This window comes from Papio anubis, chromosome 12, assembly GCF_008728515.1.
Source record: "Papio anubis isolate 15944 chromosome 12, Panubis1.0, whole genome shotgun sequence".
Classification (NCBI taxonomy): domain Eukaryota; kingdom Metazoa; phylum Chordata; class Mammalia; order Primates; family Cercopithecidae; genus Papio; species Papio anubis.
In genome coordinates this window covers 21,531,668-21,547,927 of record NC_044987.1, presented here as the reverse complement: position 1 = coordinate 21,547,927, position 16,260 = coordinate 21,531,668, and the positions used below count along the sequence as shown (strand labels likewise).

Here is a 16,260-nt window from a genome sequence, read left to right as displayed (position 1 = left end):
GGAACTGAATCTTTCCAACAATCACAAGAGTGAACTTGGAAGCAGACCCAACCTCAATCAAGCCTTCAGATGAAACTACAGCCTCACCAACACCTTGATTATTAGTCTTGTCAGAGACCCTGAGGTAGAGGCACATAACTTAGTTGTGCCCAGATCCTGTGCCACAGACAATATGAGATCATAAATGTTGGTTGTTTTAAGCCACTAAGATTTGGGAAAATTTGTTCCACAATAATATATAACTAACACAATAGCTAACATTATTTAGTTCATACTCCCTGCTGGACACCTTGTTAAGCACCGTGTGTGCATTAACAATCTCATCCAATCTTTGGGGGAAACTGTATGACGTAGGATAATGATCCCATTTTATAGATAAGCATCCTGAGGCTTAAGCCTAGTTAAGGAACTCTTCCAAGCTCATGTAGGTGAGCAAGCTAGGATTCTAATTTTAATCTTTCTTATCCCAGAATGCTAGTTCTGACCCACTATGCTGTAGTTTGTCTTGAATGCAGCAGAGTGTTGTGCGAGTGGGGAATCATTTTGGGGATGGGGGGCAAGGGAGGCGTTGACTTATAGAAAGTCCCTCATTGAGCCTAAAGAAAGTTGGAGGAGAGTAACTAAGAGCTGATAATTTCATTTCACTTTTAAAGGCTGTTAAACACAACATATTGTAGTGGAACTAGTGACCTTACTAAACTATTTACTCACCCATTACTATTTGATAAAATTATGAGTTAATAAATCTTTTTACACCTGTGAAGGTACAACAAACCATTCATCTGAAGGAAAATCATCTGGTTGCACTGAACTGACTCATTTCAGGATATACTAAAATCTCTAAAAAGCCAATAAGAGACTTTGGGAAGAAAGACATCTCTGTAAGCCTCCCAGTACCCTCTAATCCAGAAGCACATAGCAAGACATCCTTGAAGCCAGCCCACCTATCCACCCATTCCTCTCACTCACCCTTCATCTGCTCCTCTGGCAGAGTGTTGGGAATGCTCTCTTTCGCCAAAAGTATCTTCACAGTCACCTGGGAAAAACAGGTGATAGATAGGGGTGCAGAAATGTGAGAGGTGGAAGCAAAGGAAAATTATCTGCCCTCTAGTTTTGCTGGTACAATGCAAAACCTTCTTCCAGAGAAGACCTGCATGCTTGGCATGCAAGGGAGACATCCAAGCCTTTATCAGCAGGTGCAGATATACAGGCAGTGGGAGGAGGGGATGGGCATGTTCAAGATGGCTTCAAGATTATTTTAAAAAGATCGTGTCCCCTGTCTTGCTGGCCCTCTCCAGCCCACACATAGGCATCTCCTTTCTCAGTGAAAGAATATGCTAGCCCTTATCAGCTTCCTGCTTGAATCCCTTCACAATCTCCTTTCTCCCACTACTCATCCATTCCTCCCTATCTTCCAACTTAGGAGCTCTTTGTTTTTCCTTAATGATCTCTGACCAAATGCCTGTTAGGCAATTTTCCAGAGACACCCCAGAATCAGCCATGCATTGTAAATGAAAGGTACAAGGAACTTTTGACTGACTAGGATGACTAGAGAAAAGGAGGCGTTGGTTAAAACAGAACTAGCCAAAGTGTGGTACAAAATGTATAGGGATGTCAATTTTTTGGTTAAAATTATATCCAGCATTTAAGAACACATTTGTCATCCTACAGAAGTAGTCTAAATGTGTAAACATAATGCAATACTTTAAAAACACAGACATGGTATAAATTGCTTAGTAAAAAAAAAAAAAGTGACCAAAAGTTTAAAATCTGTTAAAATAATTAGTTGTTATTACCTCTTTCTTAGCCGAATTCTCCTTTTTATGTCCCTAATATTCAAGCTAGACCCAGGTTGGGCAGAGACCTAGCAGCTCCTTCATGCTTATTCCTCTTCATCTCCTCTCATTTAAAACCAACAGCCTGACTGCTGTAACCCATCACGAAGAAGTCAGTAACTTACTGCAGAGCTAGAATTGGCTGCACACCTGCTACTTGTCAGGTGGCGTAATAAGACCATTACATACATTTTTTTTTTTTTTCATTTAGTCTTCATAATGACTCTAAGAAGATTTCCACATTTCAGAGAAAGAAACTAAGTCTTGGTGAGATTTAGTAGTTTACCTAGCTAGAAGTAACAGAGCAGGGAGTGAATTCAGGCAGTCTGACCCGCACCTAGTGCAGCTCTCACCCTGAGATGTGCCTACCTTTCATGAGCAATGTGGACCCTGTGTTCTCTCTCGGGGTAACTATTGGCAGAGGGATGGAGCCACACACATTAGGTTACAATCTCAGGGAGGGATCATTTGCTATTGTCTGCCCAAAGCCTAGCTCTGCACCTGGCTCTAGCTAAACTCTGACAAATATCAGTTGCATTAAATTTCAAACAATTGAGTTTATCTTAATTGTTCACAAATACTCTGCCAAATTTCTGTTTTATAAATTGTAGTCTGTAAACATGTTAATCCTCCCTTGAACAGCACAAAGGTGAATGGCCAGGTGGAGGTTTACTGGTCTTTGGCACTGTTTTAACCTGGGTTCCCTCCAAAACACAGGCAGTCTATTTTGACAAGTGATCTCAGAGAACAGGAGTGGGGAACTGGGGAGAGAGGGCTGCAGAGGAGGAAAACCTGGTTCAAACGTGAGTTCTGGAGTTGGTCAACCTGTGGGCCATGCCACAGGGGCACGATCCCACAAGGACTCTGGAGAACCAGGTAGAATGTGCCTCAGAATTGCCCATGTGAAAGAAGAGGAGAGATTTACTCATGGGCTCCAGTCTCCCTGGGGCATTAAAGCACCCTCACTTCCGGGCTACACAGCGTGAATGCCAAATGGATTCTACAGGTATCAGAGAAGCCCTGGGCAGAAAGTGAGAAGTATGAAAGCAACTAAGGTGAGGGGCTTTCAGGTTGCACCAGTGGGAAGCAGGTTGCTACAGTACTCACTAGAAAAAGTGGAGGGGTAAGAGGATGTAAGGCTGGCCACAGGAAGTGTCCCATATAGACCCGCCTAGGCCACCGTGGTGCTGGGGACTGGAGGGAGAGGAGAGAGACTGGTGAAAATGCGGGAGGGCACCTGAGGTCCAGCCTAGCTCTATTCCACAGGCCATTTGAAAAGTGCATTTCCTCACTCTCCAATCAACAAATTAGAAGCCTATTCAGATTAAAAACTCTCCTTTTAAAATGCAAATAAGAGAGAGGCCAAGGTTAATTCAACTGGTCATTCAAATCTACTGTGAAAGCTTTAATGGGATTGCCTCTTTAAAACCCTAGGAGGCATACTAGGAGCAGGGATTTGGATGGAAAATGATGGGAGAGGGATAAAGAAAGGTAATGAATGACTGCCCATATCTGATAAATGCGAAGCAGCGTGCTTTGTGCCCAAAACACTGGTCACACCATGTAAGGCATGAGTAATGTATCAGTGTAACCCGAAGCTGCATTGGTGAACTGGCAACTTCATATTAGCATTAAGTCTGTTTTTTGTTTGTTTGTTTGCCTCTCTTGTGAGACGTGTGAAAATACACCCACCAAAGAAATGGCAGATGACACATTTTTTCACAACTTTAGAGAAGTTTCCGAATTCTCAACCGTGCTTATAATGAGGACTTTCTATTTCCCTGGGAATCACTGGGCTACGGAGGTAATTTGAAGTTTATCAAAAACATTACCTCTTGTTTTAGCAACGTGGTTGTTCAATGTGTCGTGGAGTGCGGGAGGAGGGGGCAACAGGACTTGCGGGAGGAGGGGACAACTGGCTGATGCTTATCTGAAAGGATTCTGCTGGAAGAACCGTAATCACTGGACATATTAGTGGGAAAACAACTGGTTCCTCCCACTCATAGTAATTGTTATAATAACAGTCGTAGCAAACTCTAATAGTACATGGAATCGCTGCCAGTTACTGTTCTAAGCACTTATGTATATAAACTACAGTGGCCCCAATCATCCACAGGAGATAGTCCGAGCCACTCAGTGGATGCCTGAAAGCATGGATAGTACCAAACCCTATATATTCTGTTTTTGGTTTTTTTCCGTACATACATACTTATACCTAAGGTTAATTTCTAAATTAGGCACAGTAGAGATTAACAATAACTAGTAATAAAATAGAACAATTCTGACAATATGCCAGCGTCACTACTCTTGCGCTTTGGGGACGTTATTAAGCAAAATACAGGTGATTTGAATACAAGTCCTGTGATACCATGATGATCTGATAAACAGCTACTAAGAGACAAACAGGCAGGAAGTGTAGACAGTGTGGATATGCCGGGCCAAAAGAGGATTCATGTCCTGGGAGAGACAGAGGAGGGTGGCATGAGATTTCATCACACCACTCAGAATGGCAGGCATTTTAAAACCTCTGAGTTGTTTCTTATTGGAATTTTCCATTTCATACTTTCTGACCTCAGAAAGCTGAAACTGTCCCAAGCAAAACCACAGGTAAGAGGGAACTGCTGTAATTATGAACTAGGTACTATCATTATCTATATTTTATGGGTTAGGAAACTAAGGCAAGGAGACATCAAGGAATTTGTCCAAAGTCACACAGTGAGTAAGGGTAGAACTGTAATTCAAATCCAGGTCACCAGGCTCCGGAGTCCAGCACTTAGGCATTCTGACTATGGGAGACTTGGGGAGACCTGTATGAAGCCTTCATGGCTGAGAAAAGTCAGGGACTAGAAGGTAAACCCCTGGAAACCCATCGAGCCACAGGGTACCTGGGACAGGAGCTGAGGCTGGGGCAAAGCCTTCAGCATCCTGGCATTCATGTTTCCCCAAGGGAAGTCGATTAGAGAAGAATGCTGGGTTCTACTAACTGTGTAAAAGTAAGAACTGGAGGACATGTAAAAACCTGACTCCTCCTATCTCCCTAGTGCAGAAGTGTAACCTGCATGGACCTACTGGACTGAACAAAGAGGGTGAACGCGGGAATAAAAGACAAGAGACAAAAGAGTATATTTGGAAGAAGGTGTCAGGGGGCACCTTGCCTCCAGTGGACAAGGGCCCTGAGCTTTACACAGCCCTCCATATTTATTAGACAAAAGGGACAGTGAGAAGGGGGTGGAAGAAGGGGTCAGCTGGTTGGTCCAGAGTAGGCTTGCAGGACTGCATTCTCTAGATGTCGCAGTAGATAACCTCTGCAAAGCCAGGGAGTGACTGCCTCCACCAAACCTTCTGTCGGCAGGAGCAGTCCTGAGTTTTCTCACATCCGGCATTCATGATAAACATTTTGCTGTTTGTTCATATAACCTCCAGTGGAATGTTGAGCTGGTCACGTCCCACGGGCCTTTGGCTCTCTGCATATCCCCCTTTCTGTTTATGAATTAATTGAAAGAATGTAAGACCAGGCTGGGCAGCTCTCATTCTCCAATTGGCAGGCCATCTGATTTTACAGACTATGAAACAGAGGACACAGACAAAGCAACATTATTCCAAGAACTACATATAAGATGTAAATGTGGTGCCTTAGATAGGTCCAAGGGTTGAGGCTCTCTAGGCCTTGCTGGAATTCGGTCCGGTCTTCTAAAGAAGGCTGAAATTCTTGAGTTTGCCTATTTAAGTCAAGAATTTTGTTTTATAATTCACCAATATCAAAGGTGATGATGGATGTGAAAGTTCCCTGCAAATGGGCTTTTACAAGGTCTCATGGATACTCACTTTGGTTATATTCTAAGTCGGTTACACAAATATGGGTGTGATTAAAATGACAACGCAATTGCTGCTGCAAGGGCAAGCTTTGTACTTGTTCCCCTAATCATAGAATCATGGATTATAACATTGCCGCTTCAGTTTGTAACTTGGTGTTAATTTTATTCTGAAGTAGCCATGCTTGGTTAGCTGTTTGTGTCCAGTTCTCCATGTACTGAGCTGTTTCAACAGAACTATGCAAAGCTACAGAAGATTTCACAACAGAAGATATTAGTGTGGCCAAGGAAACAATAGCAAAAATTATCATGCCTAAGGCTCTACGGACACGATGAGTAAGCTGAGTTAGAAGAAGTTTCACACAATGCAAAGCAGGTGTGGCAGCCCGAGGCTGGGACAGATTAACAGGTCCATAGCCCAGGGATGAGACCTAAAATAATCAAAGTAGAGATATTATGTGTTTGCAATGTGCTATAATTAATGTAGTAATGTAACTGGCAAGCTTTACAGGTCAATTGGGTATTGTTACCTGAAGCTGGTCCTTCTTAGCTTCCAAAAAGACGTAAGGATTGAAAACACAAACTGTAAATTGAGTGGTGATATTCTTTACAAATGTAACGTTAGAACTGTGTCGTGACTCCAGTCAACCTTCTCTCTGTCTTCGCACTCAGGCTCAGCTGACTCATGGCTCGTACCAGAGAGACCAGGCCCATGGTTGGCCACCCTGGGTTCCTCCAGTCTCCCATTTCATGGTTGCACGCACCTTGAGGGCACCCACATGGCTTGTTCATCTCCTATAAAAACACAAGCATACCCTCATCCCCATGTCAGTAAATCCGCTGGACCTTTCCATTGTCCTTCTTCCGGGGATTTCCAGAACACTTTCAGGTAAACTTGCCTCTTTTCCTCCAACACTTGCCAATTTCTTTCTGCTGGAGCCTTACCATCTAGGAGTCAAAAAATTTAAAGTAAATAAGGCTAAGTGTAGTTTTGATTGAGGTAGTAGTTGGCCTCCTATACCCCTTTTGTCTTTTCAACATGTGTTGTAATGTTTGATGTGCCCGCTCCATAATGCCTCGTCCTCTAGGATTATAAGGAATTCCTGTTTTGTGGGTTATAGACCAAAGCTGTAAGAATTTTTAACAGCATGACTAGTATAAGAAAACTGTACAATTTTGTCTGAGGGATAGTGAAAGCAAAGGATTTTTCGGCTGTAGCCGGGAGGCCTGCATTACTGAACTCAGCTTCTGTTTCACAAGTTGCAACTCTGCCCCTGCCTCTTTGGTTAATTGCTGTGGGGAATTTAAAGAAGAATCTCCTTGCAGGGTTTAACCTGCCTTTCCAGTTATTGATATCAGGTTAGGGTCTCCTTATTGGAATTTTCCCTAAACCTTTTTCACTGTGATATCCCATGTTCTTCAATACTTTAAATCCTGGGTTATCAAAGTTTTCATTTGTGAGTCTCATATCCCATGCTGTAAGTCTCGACCCCATAAATTGATAGCTATATTTGCAACATAAGGCTGAAAAATACATGATGGTCCATCTGGACCAAGACAAGGTAAAATCTCAGCACTCTGCTGAACACTTTGAGCTGTTCCTACTCCCACTAAAGATGTAGAAGTTAATTGCAAGGACCAGGATGGGGGCCAATTGTCTTTAGATATTACTGACACATCAACTCCTGTATCCATGAGCCCATAAAGTTTCTTTCCTTTAATTTGTACTACGCAGGTGGGTCTATTAAAGGCTATGGGTTGGGATAGATAGATTTCCCATGTAGTTGTGCTCCCAAATCCTTTATTTCCTCATTTCTCCTTTCGTGGAGAAGGGTGTAATTTGCAGGGAATAAGCAATAATTGAGCAATATATTCTCCCGGTTCAAAAACACGAAGGTCTTGTGACATTAAAACGACTTGAATTTCTCCTTTATAGTAGGAGTCAGTCACTCTTGAAACTACAGTGATGCCTTGCAGGTTAAGACGGTTTTCGCCTAAAATTAGTCCCATATGTCCTGCTGGTCAAGGACCCCAAATGCCAGTGAGAATCTTGGTGGGTTTGTCTCCTCTTACTAATGTAACCCTTTCTCTGGCTGGGAGATCTAATCCTGCACTTCCTGGTGTTCCTGGGGTGAGGGAATCAGTATGCCTCTGGGAACCCATGCCTGAAACGGGGTTGAGGTCAGGACTGGAAATGCCCTCATTGTTTCTTGGGACCGGGTCCAGACCCCCATCTCGTTTCCCGGCATGGGGGTGCCATTCTGACGAAATTTTGAGCGGCACTGATTAGCCCAGTGGTTTTCCTTGTTACAGCAAGGATAAAGTCCTGGTGTTTTTCCCACTGGGTGGGCCTCTGCATTGTAAGGTCCTTTCTGTCCTGAGATCTGGAGGCATTCCTTTTTAAAATGTTCAGTTTTTCCACAAGTATAACATTTTCCCATTTTAGGGTTTGACCCTTGGCTCCTTTTAGATTTGTCAGCAGCTAAATTAGCCATTGCTTCAGCTAACATTGAAGAGTGATGACACTCAGGTCCTACACCCTGACAAGCTCTGAGAAAATTTCCCAAATTCTTCGTACACCTCACTGGTGCCAGTGCGCATTAACAATCCACGTTTGCATTCTCAAAAGCTAGAGGTAAGGTCAGCATTTCTGCAGCCGCGGTAGAGGAATCTGAAGCTTCACTGCCTCTTGTAATCTTGCAAGAAATTGTGTATAGGGTTCCTGCGACCCGTGCATGATACGTAAAAAGGATTGTACTGGGAATTCCTCTTCAGGAATTGTGACCCAGGTGCGTTTAGCTCCGTGCGCACACTGCTGATAAGCAGTGTCTGGGAGTGCCATTTGACATTCCAGGTCTGAAAAAGGGCCATTACCTAACAGCATATCCTCTGTAACGTCTGCGTGTCCAGCAATACAATTCTGTTTAGCCTGGTCCGCACACATTTCTTGCCAATTTAAATTCCATGTCAGATATGCACTAGTGGACAAGCAAGTTCATGCCAAGTGTCTCACATTAAAGGGTAAAAGACACATAGCACCACACACAGATTCTAGCAATCCTAAGGTGAATGGGCTCCGTATGCCATTATTTACCACACTCGTTTTTAATTCCTTCAACAACTTAAACTCTAGAGGAGTGTGTTCATGAATAAGCTGCTGTGGATTATTTGGATCAGGCCTTATGGAAATAGGAAAAGTGCAAGCTCCTAAGGACTCTCCAGCTATGGCAGCAGGGCGTAAAATTCTTCGTATTGGGGTCTCAATTTCTGCTACCGAAGAAGGCGGTACAGATGTTTCTGCAACTGGAGGAGGCAGTATAGACCAATTTTTATCCTTCCTCTCCTGGTTTTTATTTTCAATTGGAGCTGTGGATGGGACAACAGATTCTTTCAGATTTTTAGATTCAGCCTGCTGTCCCACAGAATAATAAGGAGATAATGGCAGAAGTACAGTACGAACTAAACTCCAAGTGGAAAAAACTGAAGAATCAACTTTAAAACCTTTTTGATGAGCCTGTTTCAATACTTCTCCTGCTCTATCCCAATTTTCCACATCAAGAGTGCCTGCCTGTGGAAACCATGGGTTATGCGTAATCACTTTTTGTGACTTCTGCAGGAGGTTAGTTAGTGTCTGTGAATTAACCTGAGCTCCAGACTGTCTCAACAGAACTTTAAGCAACTGCACATAATGTTTGTCTTCAATAGACAAATTCTTTCCCTTGTTACCGTGGTGCAGAAAGCTTCCTGTTCCCAGTACTTCTTTAAAGCACTGCTCCCAGTACCTCGTTAGGGCACTGATCAGTACCTCTTTAGGGAATTGATCTTATATCCACTGCCAGCAGACTGGTCCCAGGGTCCCGGTTCACCTTGTCAATTTCAGTTCCTCTGCTCCAGCAGACCTTCTTTGCTCACGTCCTTGAAGTCCCGTGTTTGGACTGTCCCTGTTTGGACGCCACTATGTAACCAGCACAGACCTACTGGACTGAATAAAGGAGGGGAACACGGGAATAAAAGAGAAGAGACAAAAGAGTATATTTGGAAGAAAGGGTCGGGGGCACCTTGCCTTTAGTGGACAAGGGCCCTGAACTTTACACAGCCCTCCATATTTATTAGGCAAAAGAGATAGTGACAAGGGGGTGGAAGAAGGGGTCAGCTGGTTGGTCCAGAGTAGGCTTGTAGGACTGCCTTCTCTAGATGTCGCAGTAGATAACTTCGGAGCCAGGGAGTGATTGCCTCCACCAAACCTTCTGTCAGCAGGAGCAGTCATGAGTTTGCTCACATCCTGCATTCATGATAAGCAGTTTGCTGTTTGATCATATAATCTCCAGTGGAATGCTGAGTTGGTCACACCCCAAAGGCCTTCAACTCCCTGCACAGAAGCATGGGGGTGTGTGCCTGTAGATGTGTCCAAATGCTCACCTCCATGCATGTGGCTACCTTGGCCCAAGTTACCACCAGCACCTCATCAATGGTGTCTCTGGTTTTATTCCTGCACCCTCCTGTTTATGGTTTGTATCACAAATGAGATGATCTAATAAAAATGTCAAGTAAGTCATGTGACTCCTTTGTTTAAAATATTTTAACAGCCTCCCATAGCATTTTTTTTTTTTTTTTTGATACGGAGTCTTGCTCTGTTGCCCAGGCTGGAGTACAGTGGCATGATCTCGACTCACTGCAACCTCTGCCTCCCAGGTTCAAGCAATTCTCCTGCCTCAGCCTCCCAAGTAACTGGGATTACAGGCGCCCACCACAATGCCAGCTAACTTTTTGTATTTTTAGTAGAGATGGGGTTTCACCATGTTGGCCAGGCTGGTCTCGAACTTCTGACTTCAGATGATCCACCTGCTTCAGCCTCCCAAAGTGTTGGAATTACAGTCATGAGCCACCACACCCAGCTCCCATTGCACTTTGAATAACATCTAAATGTCTTTGCTATGGCCTACTAAGGCCTTGCATAATCGAACTCCTACACCCCTCTCCAACTTCATGTCTTGTGCCTTGCTGTTGAAAGGACAATCACACTGGCTGTCCTTCAGTCAGGCCTGTGGCCTACTGTGAGGCCCTCCAGAGGCTGCATTTCTCCCATTGCTCTTGACCTGGCCAGCTTCTCTTTCCCCTTCAGTTTTGTCTTCATCTCAAGGGCAGATCTGAGTCCATCATACTCTTAAGTTCATATCACACCATCAGGACTGGATTTTCAAGGCCCTTGCTTGGTTCCTCTCACTAAAAGTTGCTTTCCCCTTTTTCCCTGATCCTTGTTCTCATGCCCCCATCCCCACAGAGGGCGTTCAGACTGGCTGTGACTCATCCTTGTTACATGCGTTGTGATGTTTCTAGTATGTAATTTCAGTGCACATACAGGCATTGCTCATTGAGTCTTATTCTGTGTCCTGCCTGTTTTTACTTCACATTATGATTTTTGGAGCTGCTATCCATGTTCCTGCACCTCCTATGCACTGCTTCTTCATGTTCTGTGGTAATCCACAGCAACCATTCGCCCTCATGAAAGACCCCTCTACCTTCCTCCTATCACAACATTGTCCTAAGAAACATTCTTATAGACCTAAGCAAGACTCTCTCTGGCACATATATCTATGAGTGATACCATGGGGTTCCAGGGACAAACATATTCAATTTTGGTAAATACTACAAGTTTGCTTTCCAGAATGGCAACGCCATTTTATAGTCCTTCCCTGGGCCTCAGAGAATCTTTTCCTGGACTTCAAACATAATTCTATCTTCCCTTATCCTATATTTCAGTTCCTTCCTGCCTTCATAAAATGTGTCGCACTTTGTATCTGTTCTATTTGCCTGTTTGCTTGTATTTTGATGGTCTCTTCCTCTACAATGTAAGTTCTTAAGGTCAGGGACTTTGCTTGTTTTATTCTCTACCATAGGGACTTTGCTTGTTTTATTCTCTGCTATAATTTCAGAATCTAGCATAGTAGCTGGCACATAATACAGACTCAATAAAAATATGTCAAACGAATGAATAAACAAAAAATGTGATATGGTAGGTAAATAATGGTTAAAATGCGCATGTAAAGTCCCATTATCATGAGTACCACAGTACTAGATCATTATTCTAAGAGTTCCTTAAACTCATGAAAGACTTTTCAAGTCGGGTGGAATAATATCTGGGAAAGACATGAACCTTCAGCAATCTACATCTATCCAGATCTGGAGTTAAATGTATTTATGAGATATGCAGAGACCTATCTGTGCATGGGGGGTCTATTCCAGGCTTGTCTGTAGGACTGAGAAAGCTCTCTAGCCATGTTGTTGCTCACATTCCTTTCTATGAAGCTGTCTTTTCCTGTTTCCAATAACAACCGCAATCCCCTCTGCTATGTGTTAACCTCATTTCCCCTTCCCCTTTCTTAGCCTTGGGCATTCTGCCCATCATTTACAATCTTCCAGCTCACCTAAGGTGGACATTTTTCCCTTAGGCTGTTGTTCACCCAGTGCAGGGCCAGTTTCTCTATGCAGGTGACTCAGATCTGGTAGGAATTTAGCAGTAATTGTGCAAGAGAAGAGAATCTAATTGGGATATTCGTGTCATTATTCTTAAAGGTCACCTTCCTTGTCCAAGTCATTGGAGCTTCCAGCACTATTTCTAAAGCCTTGTTTTAATGGCATGACACTACTGGGGTCATATCCCTCTGTATTATACCCTGGAAAGAAGTCAGCAGCGTCCCCTCCCCCTGCTTCCAATGCTTTGTTTTATTAGTTTCTTCAAAGTCTTCGTGTCAGCTCCAAAGTGCCATCTGGGAGCCTCTGCTGCTCCAGCTGCCCTGTGCAAAGTCACCACATGGGCCTGGGATGCCATGTCCACACCCTCCACTTGATTTCTTCAGCAGAACAACTAAGCTGACATGAAACAAGGAGGCTTTTTCTGATTTCTGGGACAGCTGCCTCACTTTGATTGAATTATATTTAAATAACTTAGGTTTTAGGAGGATCAACTGAAGAATGTTTTCTGAATGGGTTCAAAATCAACTTCCTTGAATTCCTGCTCTCAAAACTGTTTGCTTAAAGATTTACCGGGTGGCTCATCAGTCAGCCAAGAAGTTCTGGCCTAGATTTGGGTCTTCTTTTGAAAATATTTTGCAAACCCACAGCCCCTCACTAGACGATGCAGGAAAGGCCCATTTGTTCTTCACCACACATGTGCAGCCCGAGTTTTTCTGTTCCTGTTCATCGTTTTATTCCCCAGAGGAAGCCTAAACTTCTTTACCAAACCCTAAGGTGTCACTTAGGCTGCAATAAAAAAAAAAAAAAATGGTGCTGCCTGGAAATGATTTCACTTCTGATCTCTTTCATATGTTTTTAAAGAGGTGCCTGGACCTGGGACTTAGATTCCTGAAAACCTAACACCTGGCCCAAGGACCTACCTCAGCGAACTCATTACAGCCACACTCAGATATTGCTATCTTCAAGAAAAGAAGTAGAAGTCACTGCTTCGTTCTGTTTCCAGAATGTCAGTCAATGGAAACAAAGATAATGATGATTAAAGAGCTAAAGTGAACTTACTATGTACCAGGTTCTGTATTGAGTTCGTACTATCTCATTTCTTAGTCTAAACGTCCCTGGGATAACTCAGCCGAAGGTTGGAGACCTTACATAACACACCCAAGTTCCTACAGCTGGTAAGTACTGGTGGCTGACTGTGGAATGAGGCCTGATTCCAAAGCCAGTTCTCTTAAGCACTACACAACTCTCTTCCCCGAAGTACCTTTGGAAGGCCCTCAGCATCCTTGATAAGCCCTTGCTAATTAAGACAAGCTTTCTTCCTGCCATTGTTCTTAAGCTTCTAAGAAACAACTCGTTGTTGTTCTTGGGAATTGGGAATGTTGGGCACAGTTTATGAAAAACAAACAAACAAACAAACAAAAAACCAGCAAATAAATACATAACCAGATGACCATTGTTCTTTGCTTTAAGTGCATTTTGAAAATCTTTAAGCTCCTAGAGGACACTGCAGTGGCCATAATAAAATGTGTAAAGAGCTGGAATATTGAATCATGCAGAAGTAATAATTTTTATATGGTATGGCATCCAGGGATGAATTTAGTAGGGAAAATAACCTCCCATTTATAAAAGCAGATTTAAAGAAATAATTATTTACCAATTGGTAAGCAAATGGCAAATTGTAAAAATGTCTAGTTCCATAGCTACTATGTTCCAAGAACATGGCTAATTTGTCCTCAGTTTCACTATGTGAGGAAGACAGAAGCATAGACAGCCAGAAAATAGGGGGATTTGGGGTCAGCAAACTTCACCAGAGTTCAGACATTTTCTTGCATTCGTTCAAAATATTGATTGACCATCTACTCTGTACTGAATATTAGTTGGCAAACAACACAAAAATTGTTGCAACTTTAAAAAGCTTTGGATTACACCTGGTTTAATTTCACCATCATAAAACACAGGGGTGCAAATCTGAAACTTTAGTCTTTTATAACAATTGATTTCAAACCTTATATCTTTTGGTGGCAGAAAACAATCTTGCCCATTCAAGGTAAAAATTCAGTTTCTTCTGGATTAAAATATGGTCTCTTTGGGGCAAAAAAAATCAGCTCATGTTTTTCTCTTTTCCTTTTCACCTTTCCATGGGGGTAATTTAAGTTTTGGGCATTCTAGGGGAAAATGGGGCCACATTTCAAGTAGTCTGTTGTCCACACTGGTCTTCACTGGGTTGAATATCACCTTATTTCCCCCTTATCCTTAGGTCCTGGGCTTCCCTCCTGAGGGCCAGGTTTTCGCACTGGCCTTTGGACTCCAGGCATAACCACTCTGAGTCATCCTTGTCCCAAATCCAGACCACTTTGAGTCAGCCCATATTCTCTCAGCATTCTTCTACCCGTGGTGGGTCTGAGAACTTGTGTTTGCTTTCTCTATTTTCCTTAAGAGTAACAGTACTTCCCAAGGCTTCCCCCAAGCCCATCCCCCTGTATCCCGCATCCACCATTGCTCCCCTCTGTGAGGTTATTCTATAAGCCTCTCAGTGTCTCTGGGTTTTTCCTGGGGAAGCCAAGCATAAGTCTTCTCTGCTCTGGGATCTGCACACACTGACCAAGGAATTGGTCATTTGCCCCAAGGCAAGGGGCAGGATTCCATTCTTTTACCTTGATTTTCCTCTCCCGATTCCCAAACTCCTTTTCTCCAGGCCAGAAAGAGGCTTTAATCTTGAGTAGTAAAGAAAACTGGCTCTTAAATCATCATGAATACTTTCAAAGGTATTGTTTGTGGAATAAATTGTATTGTTAGTTTCTTTAGGACTTAACTTTTTGATTCTCAAAACTCTTTTTGTAAATTGTTAAACTGAACTTTGTTGAAACCAAAAGCCTCTTCTTCTCAAAAGACAGTTAAGAAAATGAAAACACGAATCACAGAGGTGGAAAAGCTATTCACAATACATATATCTACCTAAGGACTTATCTCTAGAATGTATTTAAAACTTCTATAACTCAACAATGCGAAGACAAACAATCTAATTTTTAAAATAGCCCAGAAGACTTGAATAGCACTTCATAAAAGAAGTTATATAAATGGCCAAAGAGCACACGAAAAGATACTGAACATCACCACTCAACATGGAAATGTAAATTAAAGTCATCATTAGATACCACTTATCCATTAGAATGGCTAACATTTAATAGACTGATGACTAAGTCAAGCAAAGATGTGGAACACTAGAACTCTCATATACTGCTGGTGAGACTGTGGAATGATACAACTACTTTGGAAAAGTTTGCCATTTTCTTACAAAATTAAACATACACCAATCCTGTGACATTATCCTAAGAGAAATGAAAACATATGTCCACAAAAATCTGTGTACAAGAATGTTCATGGCAACGTTAGACACAATAACTCAAACCTGAAGATTTCAAGTATCCATCCATGGAAGAATGGGTAAATTGTGGCGTATCCATACAGTGGAATACTGCTTAGCAATAAAAAAGAACAAACTACTCATACATGCAACAACATGGGCAAAGCTCAAAGACAATATGTTGAATGAAATTAGCCAGACACAAAAGTACAATTCCATGTATTTCAAGTCCTAGAACAGATAAACCAGACTATTATGATAGAATGAAATGAGAATAGTGGTTGCCTCTGATTGTAGGGTCTAAAAAGAGCTTTGACTGTAATGACACAAGGGTACTTAACAGGGTGAAGAAATGTTCTTTATCTTCAACATGTTGGGGGTTACCCAGGTGTAAATGCTTTTCAGAACTTAAAATTTGTACATCTTGCTGCATGTAAATCCTGTCTGCACTAACCATGCCTAGGAAGGAAAGGAGTTGTTGTTTTGTAGAAGGGATTGGGGTTTGGGAGATTAGCCGGACATGATCAGTAGGGAGAGTAAGTGTATTTATGAGAATTATGCCAAGATAGGTATCAGATGAGGAAGAAATTTGGGCTTGACTGAAGTAATGGGGGCTGTCTGTGAAGCCTTGCAGCAGTGGAGCCTAGGTAATTTGCTGAGTCTGACGGGTGTCAGGGTCAGTCTAAGTGAGAGTGAACAGAGGCTGGGATGAAGGGTGTAAAAGGAACAGTGAAGAAAGTATGTTTGAGATCCAGAACAGAATAATGTGTTGTGG

The 16,260-nt window shown here is 42.6% G+C and overlaps 1 long non-coding RNA gene across 1 annotated transcript; it reads right to left on the bottom strand.

Moving 5' to 3' along the window:
* Window positions 1-4,956: 4,956 nt before the first annotated feature.
* LOC108582174 lies at window positions 4,957-10,271 on the bottom strand. The gene is made up of 2 exons (XR_002517214.2): window positions 6,178-10,271; window positions 4,957-5,398 (listed from the first exon to the last, which is right to left on the bottom strand). It is a non-coding gene; the product is annotated as an uncharacterized LOC108582174 (long non-coding RNA).
* Between the last annotated feature and the right edge of the window lie 5,989 nt (window positions 10,272-16,260).